Source organism: Sus scrofa, chromosome 15 (assembly GCF_000003025.6).
Source record: "Sus scrofa isolate TJ Tabasco breed Duroc chromosome 15, Sscrofa11.1, whole genome shotgun sequence".
NCBI classification, from domain to species: Eukaryota; Metazoa; Chordata; class Mammalia; order Artiodactyla; family Suidae; genus Sus; species Sus scrofa.
The window spans coordinates 82,880,562-82,899,243 of NC_010457.5; the positions used below are offsets into that span (position 1 = coordinate 82,880,562).

Here is an 18,682-nt window from a genome sequence, read left to right on the forward strand (position 1 = left end):
AGCTGACGATAAAGTTGAAATCTTTAGGGAACACTGAGGAGTCTGAACAAGATATTGGCCAGTCCTCCACATGCAGAATTGGATCAAAGAGAAACTGCAGACCAAGCCAGAATTTTTCATAAGAAGCATTTCTGGATCATACCCATTCAAAAACAAATTAAAAAATGATTAATTATCCATTTTTTACATAGGCAAGAAGGAAAATATTTGCTTTCCAAACACTTGCTTATTTGGAATTTGTCTTCCAAATTTCTCAAGTAGAAAGCACTTCATAGAATTGTTAGCTATTACAATAGTGTGGCTTGGTTTTAATAATCTTAAATAATTTTTTTTTTTTTTTTTTTTTTTTTTGTCTTTTTGCTATTTCTTGGGCCGCTCCTGAGGCATGTGGAGGTTCCCAGGCTAGGGGTCAAATCGGAGCTGTAGCCACTGGCCTATGCCAGAGCCACAACAACGCGGGATCCGAGCCGCATCTGCAACCTACACCACAGCTCACGGCAACGCCAGATCCTTAACCCACTGAGCAAGGCCTGGGATCGAACCTGCAACCTCATGGTTCCTAGTCAGATTTGTTAACCACTACGCCACGACGGGAACTCCTAATCTTAAATAAATTTAAATAAAATATAAATGTTTTAAATAATTTATCATTTTGTTATAGAAAGGATACTGTTTTCTGAGGCTTGTAAATACCTTAATTTCAACGGTGAAAAGGTAAAGAATAAGATAAATAGCTAAGACTCATATTTTATAGAACCAAATATCAAGAATTTTAGGAGTTCCTGTCATGGCGCAGTGGTTAACGAATCCAACTAGGAACCAAGAGGTGGTGGGTTCAGTCCCTGACCTCGTTCAGCGGGTTAAAGATCCGGCATTGCCGTGAGCTGTGGTGTAGGTCGCAGACGTGGCTTGGATCCCCAGTTGCTGTGGCTCTGGTGTAGGCCAGGGTGTACAGCTCCAATTAGACCCCTAGCTTGGGAACCTCCATATGCTGCAGGAGCAACTCTAGAGATGACAAAAAAAAAAAAAAGAATTTTACTTATAGTTTTCTGATGACTGTCTTAGCATAACTTTCTTTGTTTCTTGATAACTCTAGAATTAGATCAAGAACAAAAGTAACTCCTTTTTCTCAGAATGCCTATTGACCTCAAATATTAACTGATTAACTGATAGCATTTCTTTCTACTGAAAATTCCAAAATATAAATAGGTTCACAGGAATATGTACAAATACAAGCCCAGTTTAAGAATTTAAGAAAGAGGAGTTCCCATCGTGGGTCAGGGGAAATGAACTGACTAGCATCCATGAGGACATAAGTTCGATCCCTGGCCTTGCTCAGGGGGTTAAGGATTCAGCATTGCAGTGAGCTGTGGTGTAGGCCGGCAGCTATAGCTCCAATTCGACCCCTAGCCTGGGAACTTCCACATGCCACAGGTGCAGCCCTTAAAAAAAAAAAAAAAAAAACACCAAAAATAAAGAATTTAAGAAAGAATAGGCGTTCTCACTGTGGCTCAGTGGGTTGAGAATCTGACTAGTATCCATGAGAATGTGGGTTCCATCCCTGGCCTTATTCAGTGGGTTAAAGGATCCAGCATTGCCAAGAGCTGTGGTGTAGGTCACAGACATGTCTTAGATATGGCATTGTTGTGGCTACGGCATAGGCTGGCAGCTACAGCTGCAATTCAATCCCTAGACCAGGAACTTCCATATGCCACAGGTGCAGACTTAAAAAGGAAAAAAAAAAATGTAGCAACATATCAAAATAAGCTTTGAAAAATCTTGGCATTAATGTCAATAGCCACCCTCCCATTCCCTACCCCTGCCCTTGAGTGGTCCCAGTGACACAAAGCACAAGCCTCAAGACAAGGTTTTTCCTTTAGCCACTGTGCTCTAGTCATTCAGTACAAACAAAGCTCCCAGTCCTCATGCTTCCTGTGACCAAGACCTCCCAAATTTGGGGATGATCACAGTGACTATTGACCCAGGATCCAATATCAAACTCCTTGTTTTGTTTAAGAGGAAACTGAGCACAGATTGGGTAACAGACACCCAGGTAACAGCCAGCAAGCCACAGCACCGGCATCTGAGCCCAGCCAACCATTTCCCATCCTGTGCTGCTTCTTCAACATACAGTTCTCCCCCTACACACTGACCCTCTGGAGCTGTCAGTTCCCAGACTCAAGCAGGGTTCACGAAGCCTCCTTCACTACCACTTACTACATGACTGTTCCCAATGAGACCCACAAAGCAGAGGCCTCATCTGCTCTGGGGGGCCCCAAAGAGCCCACAATGCCTTTTCATAAGAACTGAGTTTACCTCATTCTTTGGTCTAAGACTCAGATGTCTTTCATCTTTTTCTTCAGACTAAATGGTTAACCAAGTTTCTTTTCTTCCTTCTTACCTCTTACCACTACTCTCGCTGGGATGTGCTTTGCAGATCATTCTTTCATGGTCTTCTAGGACAAACAACCCCAACAACTACACAACTGCTCAACTGCAAGAGACTGTAAGTCCTAGGCAACCAGACCCACAACTTTTAACTAATGTTCCAAATTGCTGTGAGAAAATCCAAGAAGGGTTTGTACATTTATTTCTGCTAACATAATGATTTTACTAAGTACTAAAAGCATGATGAAACTTAGTCAATTTCTAATTGTTTTAAATTTAAGATATCACAACCTGGGCCACTTCTTCTTGGCAGGTGATTTGGGGGAATTTCTCTAATCAACAAAACTTAATATTATTCACTGTTACATGACAAAACTAAATAGTAATCACCTATTTCCCTCAGCTTTTGAATAGGACCCAATCTCAATTAACAGCATTGATTTCTTTAAAATAAAAATAATCATCTTTTTTTATTCTCTAGTTCCCCAATTGTAAAATATGACAATCTCCAATTAATAGTGGTTTACTTTAAACAAGAACAGTAGCATCTTTTTCTTTTCTCACTCATTCCCAAAATTCATGTTACTTCAGTGCTTCCTCTAAGCCAAACCAGATGGCTAAAGCTCTTTTAAAATCTAGCATAGCAGATGCTATCAAAATAGATAAATATTGCAATCCTGATTTTCAAAGTTCTTACCTAGTAATAAGCATAATTTTCTTTAAAGATGTTTAACTATGATAGTTCCAGGTGAACATCTGTAGATTCTGATTTCTCCACCTAGATCTGACTAGTGTCAAAACACAGAGGGTGGGACAGAGAATATAAAACATCTGGATTAAAAAGTTTAAAAAGCAGCAGTTCCCATCGTGATACAGCAGAAACCCATCCGACTAGGAACCATGAGGTTATGGGTTCCATCCCTGGCCTCGCTCAGTGGGTTAAGGATCCAGTGTTGCTGTGAGCTGTGGTGTAGGTCACAGACGTGGCTCGGATCTGGCGTTGCTGTGGTTCTGGCATAGGCCAGCGGCAACAGTTCTGATTAGGCCCCTAGCCTGGGAACCTCCATATGCCAAGGGTGCAGCCCTAAAAAGACGAAAGAAAGAAAAGTTTAAAAAGGCAGATTACAAGGATGCTTGGGGGTGTATAAGTCATCCAAAAGCCAGTTCATTTTTCACTTTTAGGAGAAATACTTGATGTTAGAGCTTCATCTGAGTTACAGAAAGAAGGCGTTGAGAAGGTCATACAGTACTACTTTCTATTTTAAAAAGTGACAGGCAACCTAGTGCTGTGGTTAAGAGCTCATACAGTGGGATTCGATGGTCAGGGTTCAAATCCTGACTCCATCACTTTCTATTTTGTTAAGCTGACCAAATAGACTACCCCTGAGAGCTCGGTATTCTCATCTATAAAATTGGGTAATAATGACATTTACCTCATTGGTTTCCTGAGGGTTAAATAAAATAATGTAAATATTTATTTGGGCTTTCGGAGGAACACTCAGAAAGAACCTATCATTTAGTAAACACGATAAATATTACATTTTTTTAATATAGATTAAGAAGGTAAGGCCAGAAAGGTTATATGACTTGGCCAGTATGACAACACAAAAAGTGCTAGAGTTTCTAATCTTCTTACTCCACACCCAGTGACCCTATTATGCCATCCTCCTGCTTAGAAATGTTGGGTTGTTCTTTTTTTGCTCTTCAGGGCCACTTGCGGCATATGGAAGTTCCCAGGCTAGGGGGTGAATCAGAGCTGCAGCTGCCAGCCTACACCACAGCTCACAGCAATGCCATGTCTTTAACCCACTGAGGAAGGTCAGGGATCGAAGTCACATCCTCATGGATACTAGTTGGGTTTGTTACCACTGACCACAATGGGAACTCCAGAAATATTTTGCTCAAGTGTAGACATGAGCTTACTTATAAACAATGTTTAGCATTAGAGCAACATCTGAGGCAAACACAAGTGCTGTTACTAAAAACAACAACATCATAGGAGTTCCCATTGTGACTCTCTGGTTAAGAACTAAATAGAAGTCAAGAGGACTCAGGTTCCATCCCTGGCTTTACTCATTGGGTTAAAGGATCCAGCATTGCTGCAAGCTGCTGCTGAGATCTGGCCTTGCTGTGTCTGTGGCCTAAGCTAGCAGCTAGCCTGGTCCGCTAGCCTGGGAACCTCCATATATGGCAGGTGTGGCCTTAAAAAGACAAAAATAAATAAATTAATAACAATATCAGGAAGTTCCCTCATGGTCTGGTGGTTAGGACTTGGTGCTTTCACCACTGAGGTCTGGGTGCAATCCCTGGTCTGGGAACTAAGATTCTACAACAAGCTGCTGCACGCTGTGGCAAAAAGAAAGAAAGAAAGAAAAGATAGGCCCAAGGACGTATTGCACAATACAGAGAATATAGCCAATATTTTATAATAACTTTTTTTTTTTTTTGTCTTTTTAGGGCTGTACCCTCTGCATATGGAGTTCCCAGGCTAGGGGTAGAACAGGAGCAGGAGTAGATCCGAGTCACATTTGTGACCTACACCTCAGCTCACGGCAACACTGGATCCTTAACCCACTGAACAAGGCCAGGGATTGAACCTGCGTCCTCATGGATGCTAGCAGATTTGTTTCCACTGAGCCATGACAGGACCTCCTTGTAATAACTTTAAATGGCGTGTACCCTTTAAAAACTGAATAAAATTTTCTTAAATGACAAGGGAAAAAAATGACATCCACAAGTATGGATGCAACTTGCATTACATTTTCTAATTGAAGGCATTGCTGTAATACTGCTCACATTCTCACAGCCAAATATGGTGACTCTGCTATTCCCATTTGTTGTTACTCTCACCAACCTCTGAGTAGAATGATTCATGCTGTTCCCACTTACAAAGGGAAACTGGGGAACAGACTTGATCACAGAAACTGATCTCCCTACAATCCTATAATTTTATGAAATTACACAAAGATTTAGTCAGGTTTTAACTTCTTCCAGGAAATGTGAACATTTAGATTCTTATTTTTTTAGTTTATATGACTGAGAAAGAAGGTCACTTTCATGCTGCAAAAGACCAAAAGTAGCCAAACAAGTCTTCTAGAATCAGTTTGAGACAGAATATAATTCTATTACCATCAAACAGGGTAGCATGCCCTGGTTTAATAATTATTTTTTAAATCTCAGGCCATCTCATACATTGAAGAAATTTGGTTAAACTATATTTTATTTTTATTTCGTGATGAAGGAAAAGAGACTATAAGCTTACCTAACCTTTGGTAGTATTAAAGAGGGTATTTAAAACCTCTCCTTGACAAGTACTCAAAGACATATGAAACAGGTTATTTTTTACAATGTTGTTAACGTATAAAGTAGATAACAACTTAAATACTCAATAAGGGGAAGATAAAGTAAATAAATTATAGTATATTACCATAAAGGAATACTATAAAACTGTCAACATTGGTTATAAGGCATACATTTGTCATGTAAAAAATTTTATATTAGTGAGAAAAGGTATTTATATATAGTAAACCATTATGATTCCATTTTAATGAAAACCGCATTTTACATGCATAGGAATACATAGAAAAGAAAGGTTAGAAGGGCACACATCAAAGTAATAATAAAGTTTATTTCTGGGTAGCAGAATTATAAGTTGGTTGTTTTTTCTTTTTTTATATTTTAAAACATTCACTCTAATGTTTCAGTTACTAAAAAAATAATAAAATTTTGTAGTACATCAGAAAGAGCTTCATCCAAAAAAAAGGTTAACATTAAGAAATTGTTGGAGTTCCCATCGTGGCTCAATGGAAATGAACCTGACTAGTGCCCATGAGGACACGGGTTTGATCCCTGGCCTCCCTCAGTGGGTTAAGGATCTGGAGTCGCTATGAGTTGTGGTGTAGGTCACAGACACAACTCAGATCCCGAGTTGCTGTGGCTGTGGTACAGATCAGCGGCTACAGCTCCAATTTGACCCCTAGCCTGGGAACTTCCAAATTTAGGTGCGGCCCTAAAAAGACCAAAAAAGAAAAAAGACAGAAATTGTTTTCAGTCATGTGGTACCTTGCCTTCTGCAGCATACTTCATACCAGCCAAGTGAGAAGTTTCTTCACTTTCCATCTGTCCCTGGGTAAACTGAAATACCAACTAAAATCAGAGGCATAACTCCAAGATCAAAATACAAAGGTTCAGGATGTCAATTCTCATTGCTAAAGTTTACTTATGCATTTATTCAATAAGTATTTATTATGCAGCTAAAATTTAAGGAACATAAGAATGAATCATGAGCAGATGCTTCTTCAGACACCCCAGTTACTAAGAGGACTCTACTTAAATTTAAAAAGAAATAATGCCACAAGCGAGGTGTGTGTGAAGGAGAGTTTTGTTTTGTTTTGCTTTTAAGGGAATTAGGGCAGTATTATTAAACAATAAAATAACACACAATTGAGATGTGATGTTGAAAAATTGAATTTTGTGGTTATATTATGTGCATTACCTTCTAATAATGAACTCTATATAGTTCTAAATGAAAAAAAGCAAGCTCCAAAATAATATGTATTTGTAAAATACACATTTTACACTCACAGGCCCACATATACATGTGTATACCAAAATCTTAACAATCTTAATCTTTAGATAGCAGAATCACATGTTTGTTTGCTGTTTTGCTTTGTTTTTTTATCAACTTGCCATCTATCATGTCCTATTTTACGACAATAAAGCTGAGTGGTGTATTGCAAATCATTAAATGCTGAAAACTGACCCATGGTGACCAAATAAAAGCTTCCATTGTGCCGTGATTAGTGCTGGACTATAAAGGAGCTAGTGCTGACACATCATAGATTGTGACCAGGATGAAGGCCTTGTCCCACTCCTGAGATAGCACTTGCTGTGATTTTTTTTTTCATCCGATAACATTAAATGACACAATTATTGTCTCTACTTTGGCTGTAATGATCAGAGAACTGAGTAGATACCTAAAGACTGAAAAAAGGACCAAAATAACCAGACTCTTGAGGGTGTTTGCAATTATATGATCATGAATAACCAATATGACTTCACAATGAACTTTTCCTGTCCTGGTAATATACAGTCATCTTCTTACATAGCAGAGTGGCAGGCCTGGCAGGTCACAGAAAATAAATTGATGAAACCTAGCTTGACTTTTAAGAGGGCTTTTGATCCTGTCCTATTAGACATACTGAGAAAATATGACCAGGAGCAGGTGAGTGTTCATTAGCTAACTACAGACTTTTTTTTTTTTTTTTTTTTTTTTTTTTAATCTTATCCAGGGCTGCACCCGCAGCATATGGAGGTTCCAGGCTAGGGGTCTAATCAGAGCTGTAGCTGCCAGCCTATGCCACAGCCACAGCAACATAGGATCTGAGCCGCCTCTATGACCTACACCACAGCTCACAGCAATGCCAGATCCTTAACCCACTGAGCAAGGCCAGGGATTGAACCCTCAACCTCATGGTTCCTAGTCGGATTCGTTAACCAATGAGCCATGACAGAAACTCCTAAAATAACAATTTAAGATAAAACTATACAAATATCCAGCAGCAAAATTCAGAATTAAACTTAGTATGAAAAATATGCTCTAAGTTTACCTGGATTGTGGGAGACACAGAATTAGACAGGACTTGTATAGAAATCAGACTACCAATAGACACTGCAAATCAGCTTAAAATAATATTCTGACAATGGATACAGAATTAGGATTATGACATATAAGTGCATGTTGTATGCACTCATGTTGGCAATAGCACACTGTATTGCCTTGATTTGTTGGCAAGTCTTTCTCTCCCTCAGATTTGTTTTTATTTTGCTATTTTCCCTAGCAGAGTCTGGCATGAGGAGCCTTCAACAAATCCTTAAGAACAAGTGAGATCATCTTTCCATCTTCCTCAGGATACCCCCTCTAAAACACTAAGCCCCCCTTTGGAGCTATATATTTAAAAATGGATATGAGTAATTGGCTGACCATTTAGGAGAGAATTTAGAAATGTTAGGGGGCTGATAAATGAGAATGGGATTATTTAGTTTATAGAACTGGATTATTCGATTTCTGTAAGAGAGAGCAGAAGGTTTATTAGCCACAATGCTCAAACTCTGAAGATATCTTACGTAAAGGACATATATTTTTCTTTTTTTTTAACTGATATAATTTTTTATTTCACTCTTGAGTTTTTACACTTTTTCTGATTATTCCATGGAAGGTGGAAACTGGAACTGTTTAAAAGACATACACAAATCTAGTATATCAATAACTGGGGTTTTTGCTTTTTTTTTTTTTTGCTATACTATTTTCACAACCATGGGTGTGCTTGTTAGGCAATATAACCATCACAGAAACAAACATGAGGCAGAAAACTGGTAAGGAAAAACAAAGCAAGAGAGAGCTACCAGATAAACAGACAGGCTCATTCCACATTCACTTCTGTATTTTCAAGCGCCAAGTATTAACTGCACATTCTGTTCAGCTAGAAAGGAGAGAGTGATTTTTTTTTTCCTTTTTTTTCTTTTGGTTTGTTTGAAATCAGTGCATGAATGTTTCTTTTCTCACTTCACCAGATGGACAAACAGATGGGCACTACGGCTATGTGAAATGTTTGAGGAAGAATGGGGGATGCTGTGAGACTGGTAGGCCTGGCTGTTCTTGACTCTCCCCATTGCAGTGTTCATGCAACTTCCCCTGTGCTACAGAGTCTTGCTGAAACATGTCTATGAACTTGACTGGATGGGCACACTTGGGAAAGCTGGTGACAGATGCCAACAAGAATTATCAGGGTTGGTTGTAACAAGGAGAAAGCATGGACTTTTTTTTTTTTTTTTTTTTTAGATTTTTTTTTTAGTTTTTTGTCTTTTAGGGCTGCTCCCATGGCATATGGAGGTTCCCGGGCTAGGGGTCCAATCGGAGCAGCAGCCACTGGCCTACACCACAACCACAGCAACTCGGGATCCGATCCTCCTCTTCGACCTACACCACAGCTCACGGTAACACTGGATCCTTAACCCACTGAACAAGGGCAGGGATTGAACCCGCAACCTCATGGTTCCTAGTCAGATTCGTTAACCACTGCACCACAGTGAGAACTCCAAAGCATGGACATTTAAAAATACTTTTTTGATTCAGATCTTGGTAGGACTGAAGAGCAACCACCATGCAAAGAACTGGAGGAAGACAAAGCTGTGACGCGGGAAGCTCTTTTCAACTCTTTGAAGCAAGGCTGGCTCACCCAAGTGCTCACCAATGCCTCTCACCCACTCCAGGGCCCCTGTCCATATAGTATTAAACCAAAAACAAAGGGCAAAGAGAGAACTCAGAAAGGAAAAAAAAAAAAAAAAAGGTGTGAGGAAGCAAAAGGACAGAAATTTAGAGAGGGAAGAGAAAACCGAAAACCAAAGTCAACAGTCAAAAAGGACAGTAGGAAAGAAGGTTTCGATTTTAAATTTTAAAAGCCTGGAGCTAGGAAGAACCCAGACTGAGTACTTAACTCCTCAAATTAAAGGAAATCTCTGCAGAACATTATCCTTAAGGTATCACCCAGGAAACAGATAAGGCCATTCATAAAATACAGGGCTTTTTTTCTTCTCTGATTGCAGTTACAAGGAAAACAGATTCCAATACTGAAGCACAAGTTGCCAATCAGTAACACGCTGCTGTAGGAAAAGGGTTTGAATCACATGTGACCTATAAGCACTAGACCTTTTCATGGTGTCGTAACCCAGTTATCTGCCACAAAGAATGTTAATTTCTGGCTTTGGGTTTTCTCAGAGAAAGATAACTATGGCCATCTGCAGTCATGAACTTTTGAGTGGCAGCAGCCCCAACCAGTCAAGTACCTACAAGCCCTGATAGAATGGGCAGAATTTCTGTGAATTATTGTGAAACTCAAATGCCGAACAAGGTGTCTCACTTCAAGTACCACTGCCACTATATAATCTCTATAACTTTCTGTACCTATACAACTTTACTATGGAACTGTATTTCAGTGACTATTTTGTTATTGGATTAAACTTTCCAAAACGTTACACATAATTCAGGTCTATTTTTTTCCTACCAGTATTACAAAACCCCATAATTACAGAGTTCAGTTTTTAAAAAAATTAAATACACAGTAATACCATCAATGTTAATCGAAATCAAAACTTCAGAATGCCGTGGCATTTACATGGCCAATCTGAGTTTTAGATCCGAATACCAGCTGTTTATCCCATAGACCATTTTGCTAGGCTGAGGCTATGAAAAATTGTGAGTCAATGTAAGATTCTTTTTTTTTTTTTTAATCGCACAAAGGGATATACATGGAGTGTAAAGAGTGACACTGAAGAGGTCATGAAGCATGACAGGAATTAGTTCTCTCCCTCCCCAGCATCTCCTTCCTCTCCCTGGTTTTCTGACATCCATGAGAAAGACTGTCCCTAAGCAACTGCATGATCAGGGTGTGCTGTCTTTGTAGGACTCTTCATTCGGGGTGTCCAATTCAGCAATTGCTTCATCAAATGCCTTTTTTGCCAGGCTGCAAGCATTTTCAGGAGAGTTTAGAATCTCATAGTAGAAGACAGAGAAATTCAGTGCCAGGCCCAGTCAAATTGGGCATGTAGGCTTCATTTCTTTCTTACTAATTTCAAATGCTTCTGGAGTTCCTGCTGGGGCAAAACAGGATCAACAGCGTCTTAAGAGTGCTGGGATGAGGGTTCAATCCCAGCCCAGCACAGTGGGTTAAGGATTTAGCATCTGTGGCTTACGTGGTGACTGCAGGTTGACTGGATCTGATTCCTGGCCCAGGAACTCCAGATGCCACGGGGCAGCCAAAAATGAAAAAAAAAAAAAAAAGCTATGAATGAAGATGGTGGAGTAGAAGGACTGGAGCTCAACTTTTCGCATAAAAGCAACAAAATTACAAACAACTGCTAAACAACCTTCAACCAAATAGACTGCAAACTATCAAAAAAGACATCCTACTTCAGAAGACAAAGAGGAGGCCACATGAAGGTGGTAGGAGGAGCGATTACATGATATAAGCAACCCCATACCCACCAGGTGGGCAGCCCACAGACTGGAAAGTAACTGTATCATAGAGACTCACCTACATGAGAGTTCTGAGCCCAGGTCAGGGCCCCATGTCTTGTGATCTGGCATTGGGAGAAGGAGCCCCCAGAGCATTTGGCACTCAGGGACAGTGGGACTTGTACATAGGAGCTCCATGAGCCTGGAGGAAACAGAGACCCCATTCTTGAAAGGTGCACACAGGCTTTCATGTGCACTGGGTCCCAGGGCAAAGCAAAGACTCCAAAGGGACCTGGGTTGGACCTGACTGCAGTTCTTGGAGGATCTCCTGAGAAAACAGGGGATGACTGTGACCGCTGTGGGGGAAGGACATTGGAGGCAAAAGTCTCAGGAATGATCATCAGATATGCTCCTCTAGAGGTGGCCATTTTGGAAAAATCTGGCCCCACCCATCAGGGCTGAGAAGCCCCAGGCCAAATGATAATCCAGGTGGGATCACAGCCCCACACATGAGCAAACAGGCTACCTAAAGACCCCCCAGGCACACAGCTGCCTCTAATCTCGCCCAGAGACAAAGCCCCACCCACCAGAGATAATAATCAGCTCCAGCTACCAGTGGGCAGGCACCAGTTCCTCCCATCAGGAAGCTTCCAGCAAGCCCCCTACCAACTTCGGCCACAAGGTGGGGCAGACATGAGAAGCAAGAGAGGCTACAACTCTATTGTCTGCAAAAAGGAGACCACACCAAAAATCTATACAAAATGAAAAGGCAGAGAATTATGACTCAGATAAAGGAGCAAGAAAAAACCCCAGAAAACAAGCTAAGTGATCTGGAGATAATCAACTTCCATGAAAAAGACTAGACTGATGATAGTGAAGATGATTCAAGGCATTGGAAATAAACTGGAGGCAAAGATTGATAAATTACAAGAAACACTGAGCAAATAAATACAAGATTTAAGGATTAAGCAAGCAGAGATACAAAATACAATAACTGAAATAAAAAATTCATTAGAAGCAACAAACAGCAGAATACAGGAGGCAGAAGAACAAATAAGCAAGGTGAAGGACAGACTAGTGGAAATCACTAATGTGGAACAAAAAAGAGAAAAAGATTGAAAAAAAATGAACAATCTAAGAGAACTCTGGGACAACAGTAAAGGCACCAAAATCCCTATTACAGGTGGCCAGAAGGAGAAGACAGGGAGAAAAGGCCAGAAAAAAATATTTGAAGAGATAATAGGTGAAAACTTCCCTAGCATGGAAAAGGAATCACTCAAATCCAGGAAGTGCAACGAGTACCATATAAAATGCTTCCTGATAAGCCTACTGGGAGCTCTACACAGTGGTTTGTTTATTGTCTCCAGATGCCACCTCAGAAAGATATCTAAAATAATCTCCTTTCATTTTCAAGTAGAACACCTTACTTTCTGGTTATATAGCATTGGAAATTAGGTATTTGTCCAAAAGCTCCAGAACATCATTAAAGATGTCCTGAGCTCTGCCTCAATCTTCTCACGGTACTCTTTGCCCATCTGCTGCTGCTCCTGGTTCCTCTCTGTTTCCTGCTGTATGCTGGAGATGACATGCCAAGAAGAAAGGTGGGCTCCAACGATATTCTTTAGGCAACAGAGAGCAGATTTCTCTCCTCATTGGAGAGTTCATACCCCTGCTCGATGACTGCCTCATGGCCTCAGCCATGTCATCATAGAGCTCTGCCTGCTCGGTGAGTTTGGCTTTCTGTACCAGCTCACTTTTATCCATGGCCATTCCCATGGGACGGGTGCAGGGGCAAAAACACTTTCATGTGGAGCTCTGGCAATGGTGATGGCTTCCTTCCCAAGCCCAGTCCTCTGGAGGCGGCAAGCCGCCATATCTTTTTCTACTAGAAATGCCCGGAAATGGCTGGGTCTGAAGTTTAGATTAGGGAAATGAACCATTAAAAACTGTAATAGTTAATAATAATAATAGCAACAATAGCAAAACTAAAATACATTTTGCTGAAGGCTTTCACAAAAGAGGTGGCTCTTCAGCTCTGGTGATGAAGGTTACATATGAGCCCCTGTTAATTAAGGAACTGGCCTCTCAAAAGCAAACCCTCCCAGAGCCAGGACTCCAGAATTTCATGATAAATATGAGTAATCAGCCATCATCAGAAGCTTTGCACAATTAAGCTGAAAATGCAAAACTCAATTTTATTTTCATGATATTTATGTTCAAGGCATCATAGAGGTCTATATCGATAGATTATAAACTATCCTGTGGATATATAGAAAGTAGATTTCTGGAAAATGCCGTAATTATTCATAGATTTCAATTCTTTCCTAATTAGCTGGTTATTAATTCAGAATGTTTTAAATAAAATGATATTAAATACAATAAAGTTATTTCAGCTTCAAAATGAAACTAATATATCCAATATACACAGTAAATAGTAAGAATATATATATATTTGGGTAGAAAATAACCCAAATCTTGTTGATTCTTTTGATCTATTTATTGAAATATTATATTATTCTATTCTTTGGCCATTGTTTTTATTTGCAATCCATAACCATTCTAATAACCCATCTGTCACCATAAAGAGCCTCTTGGTTTCTTTTCCTTTCCAAAAAGCAGTGAAAGGGTCCCCAAACCTATTGATTTAGCACCAAATTTAAATAAGCCCAGAGACCCTCTCACTTTTCACACTGAGTAGAGCAAGGTCAGACTGGGCATCTTCCAAATGTAAAGGCTTAATTGGACTAATTCTTTCATGATAATAATGTATATTTAAGATAGCCACTAAAAATTGTCAATGCTAATTTAGTAGATCAATTCCATTAAATGCTTTGAACTTTTCACCACTTGCTAATCTCATCTATTAAATCTGCTGTTTTGTTGAAAATCTGAAGCTATAACAATATCAAACTATAACAATTTTAGCCAGACCTAAGAAATACTTCCTTATATGTAAAATATACACTTAAAGGATCTTAAGTTGTATTAAATGGCAAGATTCTAGTCATAAAATTTCCTGTGGGCAAAAGCAGAGTGATCTTATCACTCTTCTAGCAATTGATATTATGGTAAGGAGCATGCAGGGTGGTTTGTTTGTTTTTAATTTCAGAAATACATGTTTTTTGTGTCTAAAGCAAAGCTTTAACATCTATGATTATTGCTTATAGACTAACATTTATATAACTACATGGTTGAGATTTTGATACCAGCTACCATGTCATCTAGGTAACAGTTCAATTCACATCAATAAAAATATCAAGATTTTGCTCAACATTTTGATGAGTGACCTAAGCAATATAACTCATTAATGTAAAACTAGAAATATATTTGTTAATTAGATAATGAAGAGTTTCGAGAGAAGAGACTCCACACCACTATCAAATATCCACCATGTCTCATTTGTTTGGAACTAGCTTCTAAGGCTATTTTTATTCCCTGTGATTTACCACCAGTATCCTCTGGGTGATAGTTGAGGAAACAGATGCTGGGAATCTCTCTGCTCAGTTCCTGAGAGGAGAATTCTGACTCACAGCCGTGCCAGCTCCCTGCTTTGTACTCGCTCTTGCTGAGGGTGGTGGAGTAAAACGTAAATGACTGCCTGATTTCCAGTCTCTCACTGCCAGTTTCCTCAAAGTTTCCACTTACGCATTTGACTCCTTTACCAACTTCGTTTGAAGTTCCCATTTCAAAATCCTGAACGGCATGTTCCCAGGATACATTTAATTTTTTTAACTCATTCAGTGGGGATTTTCCAACTGAAATAAAAAATAAATTGAAAACTGGGGAAGGTTTTTTGTTTTTTAAGTTTTCCCTTCACTGTTGAGTGGGAATACTAATATCTGCATGAGGGAAGACGCAGGGGGGAAAAATTATAAAATGCTCCCTTCCCAGCTCCAAGCACACTTTCTGGTGGAGAACCAAAAACCTTTCCCAAATTTCTTGGACCCTGTTACTTACTGTGAAATGGTTTGAACTAAAATAGATCTGCTTCTATTTGGAAATTATATTTAAATCATTAATTAAAAATAAGGAATTCCCGTCGTGGCTCAGCAGAAACGAATCTGACTAGCATCCATGAGGACGCAGGTTCAATCCCTGGCCTTGCTCAGGGGTTAAGGATCCCTCGTTGCGTTGCCATGAGCTGTGGTGTACGTCAAGACACGGCTTGGATCCCATGTTGCTGTAGCTGTGGTATAGGCCAGCAGCTACAGCTTCATTTCGATCCCTAGCCTGGGTGCAGCCCTAAAAAGACAAAAATAAAATAAAATAATAAATTTTTAATAAAAAATAATATTTATTAAATGTCCACAAAGTACAGAGCTTTATTCTTTCTTAGCACATTTAGGCTAATAAGAATATTGGGGAGGGGGAATAATCTAAGCAGTTTAAATACATTTTATAATGGATTTATAACGGAGGAACATTATAAATGGAGAATTCAGTTTCACAAGGCAATGTTTTCTATTAAATCTATTACATTACAGAGAAATTCACTGGCTAATCTATGTTTTTACAAAGCTCTTTAAAAAAAAAAAAAAACCCTACTTTATTTTAAACAATAGAACTCATATAGGTGATTTTTGCAATTTAATTTTATGTTAACAATGGGATTTCCTTATTAAGCTCCACTGATTTACCTAAAGTTTTACTTATTAATCCTATTATTTAATGTGGTTTAACAATAGCCCAGAATAATTGATTCAGGCTATTTTTACATTGGGAAAACTTAGCAATTGTTATTGCGTTTCAGATAAAATGAGTATCGATGAATTAGGTCTCAAAACATAACTACAACACCTCCTGTTGGTATACATCTATGTGAGACTAAGGCAACAAGTCGATTTACTAATTTAAAGGAAATCTGTCAGCTCTTAGGGGTGGGGAAATGTGTTTGTTTATTAGCATATAGATCAAGCAACCAACTATAGACTAAATTACTGCTTTTCGATCCTAAAGACACCTACCCACATTCAAGTTTGCACCATATGATTCTTTGTGGAAGCCCTCACTGGTAGATTGGCTCAGCGTCTCCTCACTACCACCAAATAAATATTTCTTACCAGCCACAAAAATATATATATTGTGCCATATCAGTAACATTCTAATAGAAAATGAGGCACTTCGAACAAGGAAAACTACTTTAATGAAAAAATTTGGTGAGATGCCTATAATGAGCAAAGAACCTTAAAATGCAAGAGATTCTCCACTGGAAATCCTCATAAACCACTACACGCCAGGCAAAATGTCAATATAAAAATCGACATTTAAAAAATCCATTTCCCAATATCTTGCTCAGATATTAAAAGAAAACTACACACACACATATATGATGCCAAACCACTTTTGTAGCTGCAACAAAAACTAATGTTTAACAGTTATATTCTTGTGCTCTATGTATATACAAAACACCAAAATAACCAATTGATTCAATCAGACATCTGAGCAAAGAAGTCAGTCAAACTGCTCGGTAATCTAAACTATCCGGCCACCCAAGCAAAGAGGTAAATTCATCACTTACATATAAACGAAAAAGTTAGGGTCAGCAATATATTTATGGTGAAATAGACTAGAAGAAGAGAAAAAAGGTTTTTAATTAATACTTCAGCTCTGGTTTATGAATCACAAAACTAAAATCCCCCACTATACACAACTACAGTTGCCTAATTTAAAAGTCTCAGGCAGCACCAACAAGAGTGAGACATACTCTCATTTTAATGTATCCCTGATACCATCAAATGGCCTAATAAATGCAATACTGAAGGTCAAGTCAACAGCATCCCAAGGGTTAAGTTCTGTGTTGTGAATAATTTTGAAAAAGTATCCTAGTAAGAATCAGGCTTAGGCTAGCTCAGCAAGGGGAACTATTCTATAATGAGGCTTGGCCAGGACCAGTCCCAGAAGAATTAATTTTGTTCAGTAGAACACCTAGATAAATTAGTTTTGCTTTAAATATTGAGTCCTAAAAGAGTTAAAAGAGGGAGAATATCAATCAATAATTTTTAGATTAACTACTTTGTATATGACAAAACAAAATTAACTTTGGCATTACAACCCCTTCTTCTGGCATTTCAGATGAACCCCCAAGTTTAAAATAAATAATTGAAGATTTAAAAACTAACCAAATATGTGCATTTGTTTCTTGGTACAGAATACTCACTGCCTAGTTTGTGAAAAGAAAAGATCACTCATACATTTAGTTGAATTACAAATATGGTTATTTTAGTTATTAAAATAATCACATCTAAGAATTAAAAATCCCGAAAAAAAAATACAGAAAGATTTCTATAGGCTTTTTAATGGAACTACTAAAGCAGTTAAGTTTTAAAAATTAAGTGAAAAATAATATCTGTTAACAATGTTAGATTCTTAAATTTTTATTTTAATAGATTATTTCTTCCAAGCTTATTTATTATTTCCCTTTTATAAAACTGATTTCTATTGAAATATTTGTGCAGAATTAAAATCATGTCTACAAATGGCAAAAATTTTTAACTAAAACCTCCTTGTGTTTTAATGACTGTTTCTAGTTTAAGGACTACCAAAAAGGTAAGTACAAGATTCATTTCCACGGGAGATGAAATCAGCTTTTAACCCGGCCAATTGCCCATATAAACAATCTTCAACATTATTTGGTCATCATTTGGTAATCAAAATGGCAAACCACAACCATACTGAATTTACATTCATGTGCCAAAAAGTTATTTAGCAGATAACTAGAGATAGATGAAATGTCTCTTTAACAGATTCTTTTAAGAATACATCTACAGGAAGCATCAGGTTTTCAGGCATTAAAAAAAAAAAGAAGCAGTTGAAGAGTGGCACCCAGAGGTGAAAAGTATATTACTTCTAGAGATATATGTGGTTAACCATAATCTGCTTGTTAGCCATCCTTTTTGTCACCTCCAGGTTTTTCACTAGTAATGCACCAGAAATCATTTTTTTCCTAGTTGCATATTGAAATACCATATTTTAATGAATAAAAACAAATGTTTATTTTAGAAAAAGTCCTCTACTTCTGAATTAAATTGCATATCAATCTCCCTTCAAAACAATAAACAAAGTGAACACCAGGCAAAATACCTTCCAGAACTGAATACAATGTCCCATTTGTCTAATTCTAACCTATCAAAATTATTAACCAAAACATTGTTAAGAAAAAGATCTGTGACTACTACATAATTTCTATACACCCAAAACTATGTTTTTTCTAAAAATGTAAATGTTGAACTACTGTATACCCTGAACCATTATTATAATCCTGGGGAGATATTAAGAATTTAG

At 38.3% G+C, this 18,682-nt stretch overlaps 1 long non-coding RNA gene and 1 pseudogene across 2 annotated transcripts in view; both read right to left on the reverse strand.

The window, feature by feature from the left end:
• LOC110256983 overlaps positions 1 to 18,682 on the reverse strand; it is a 128,160-nt gene that overhangs the window by 50,484 nt on the left and 58,994 nt on the right. The gene's annotated exons all lie outside the window — the stretch shown is intronic.
• Positions 9,450 to 15,442, reverse strand: LOC100516702 (annotated as a pseudogene).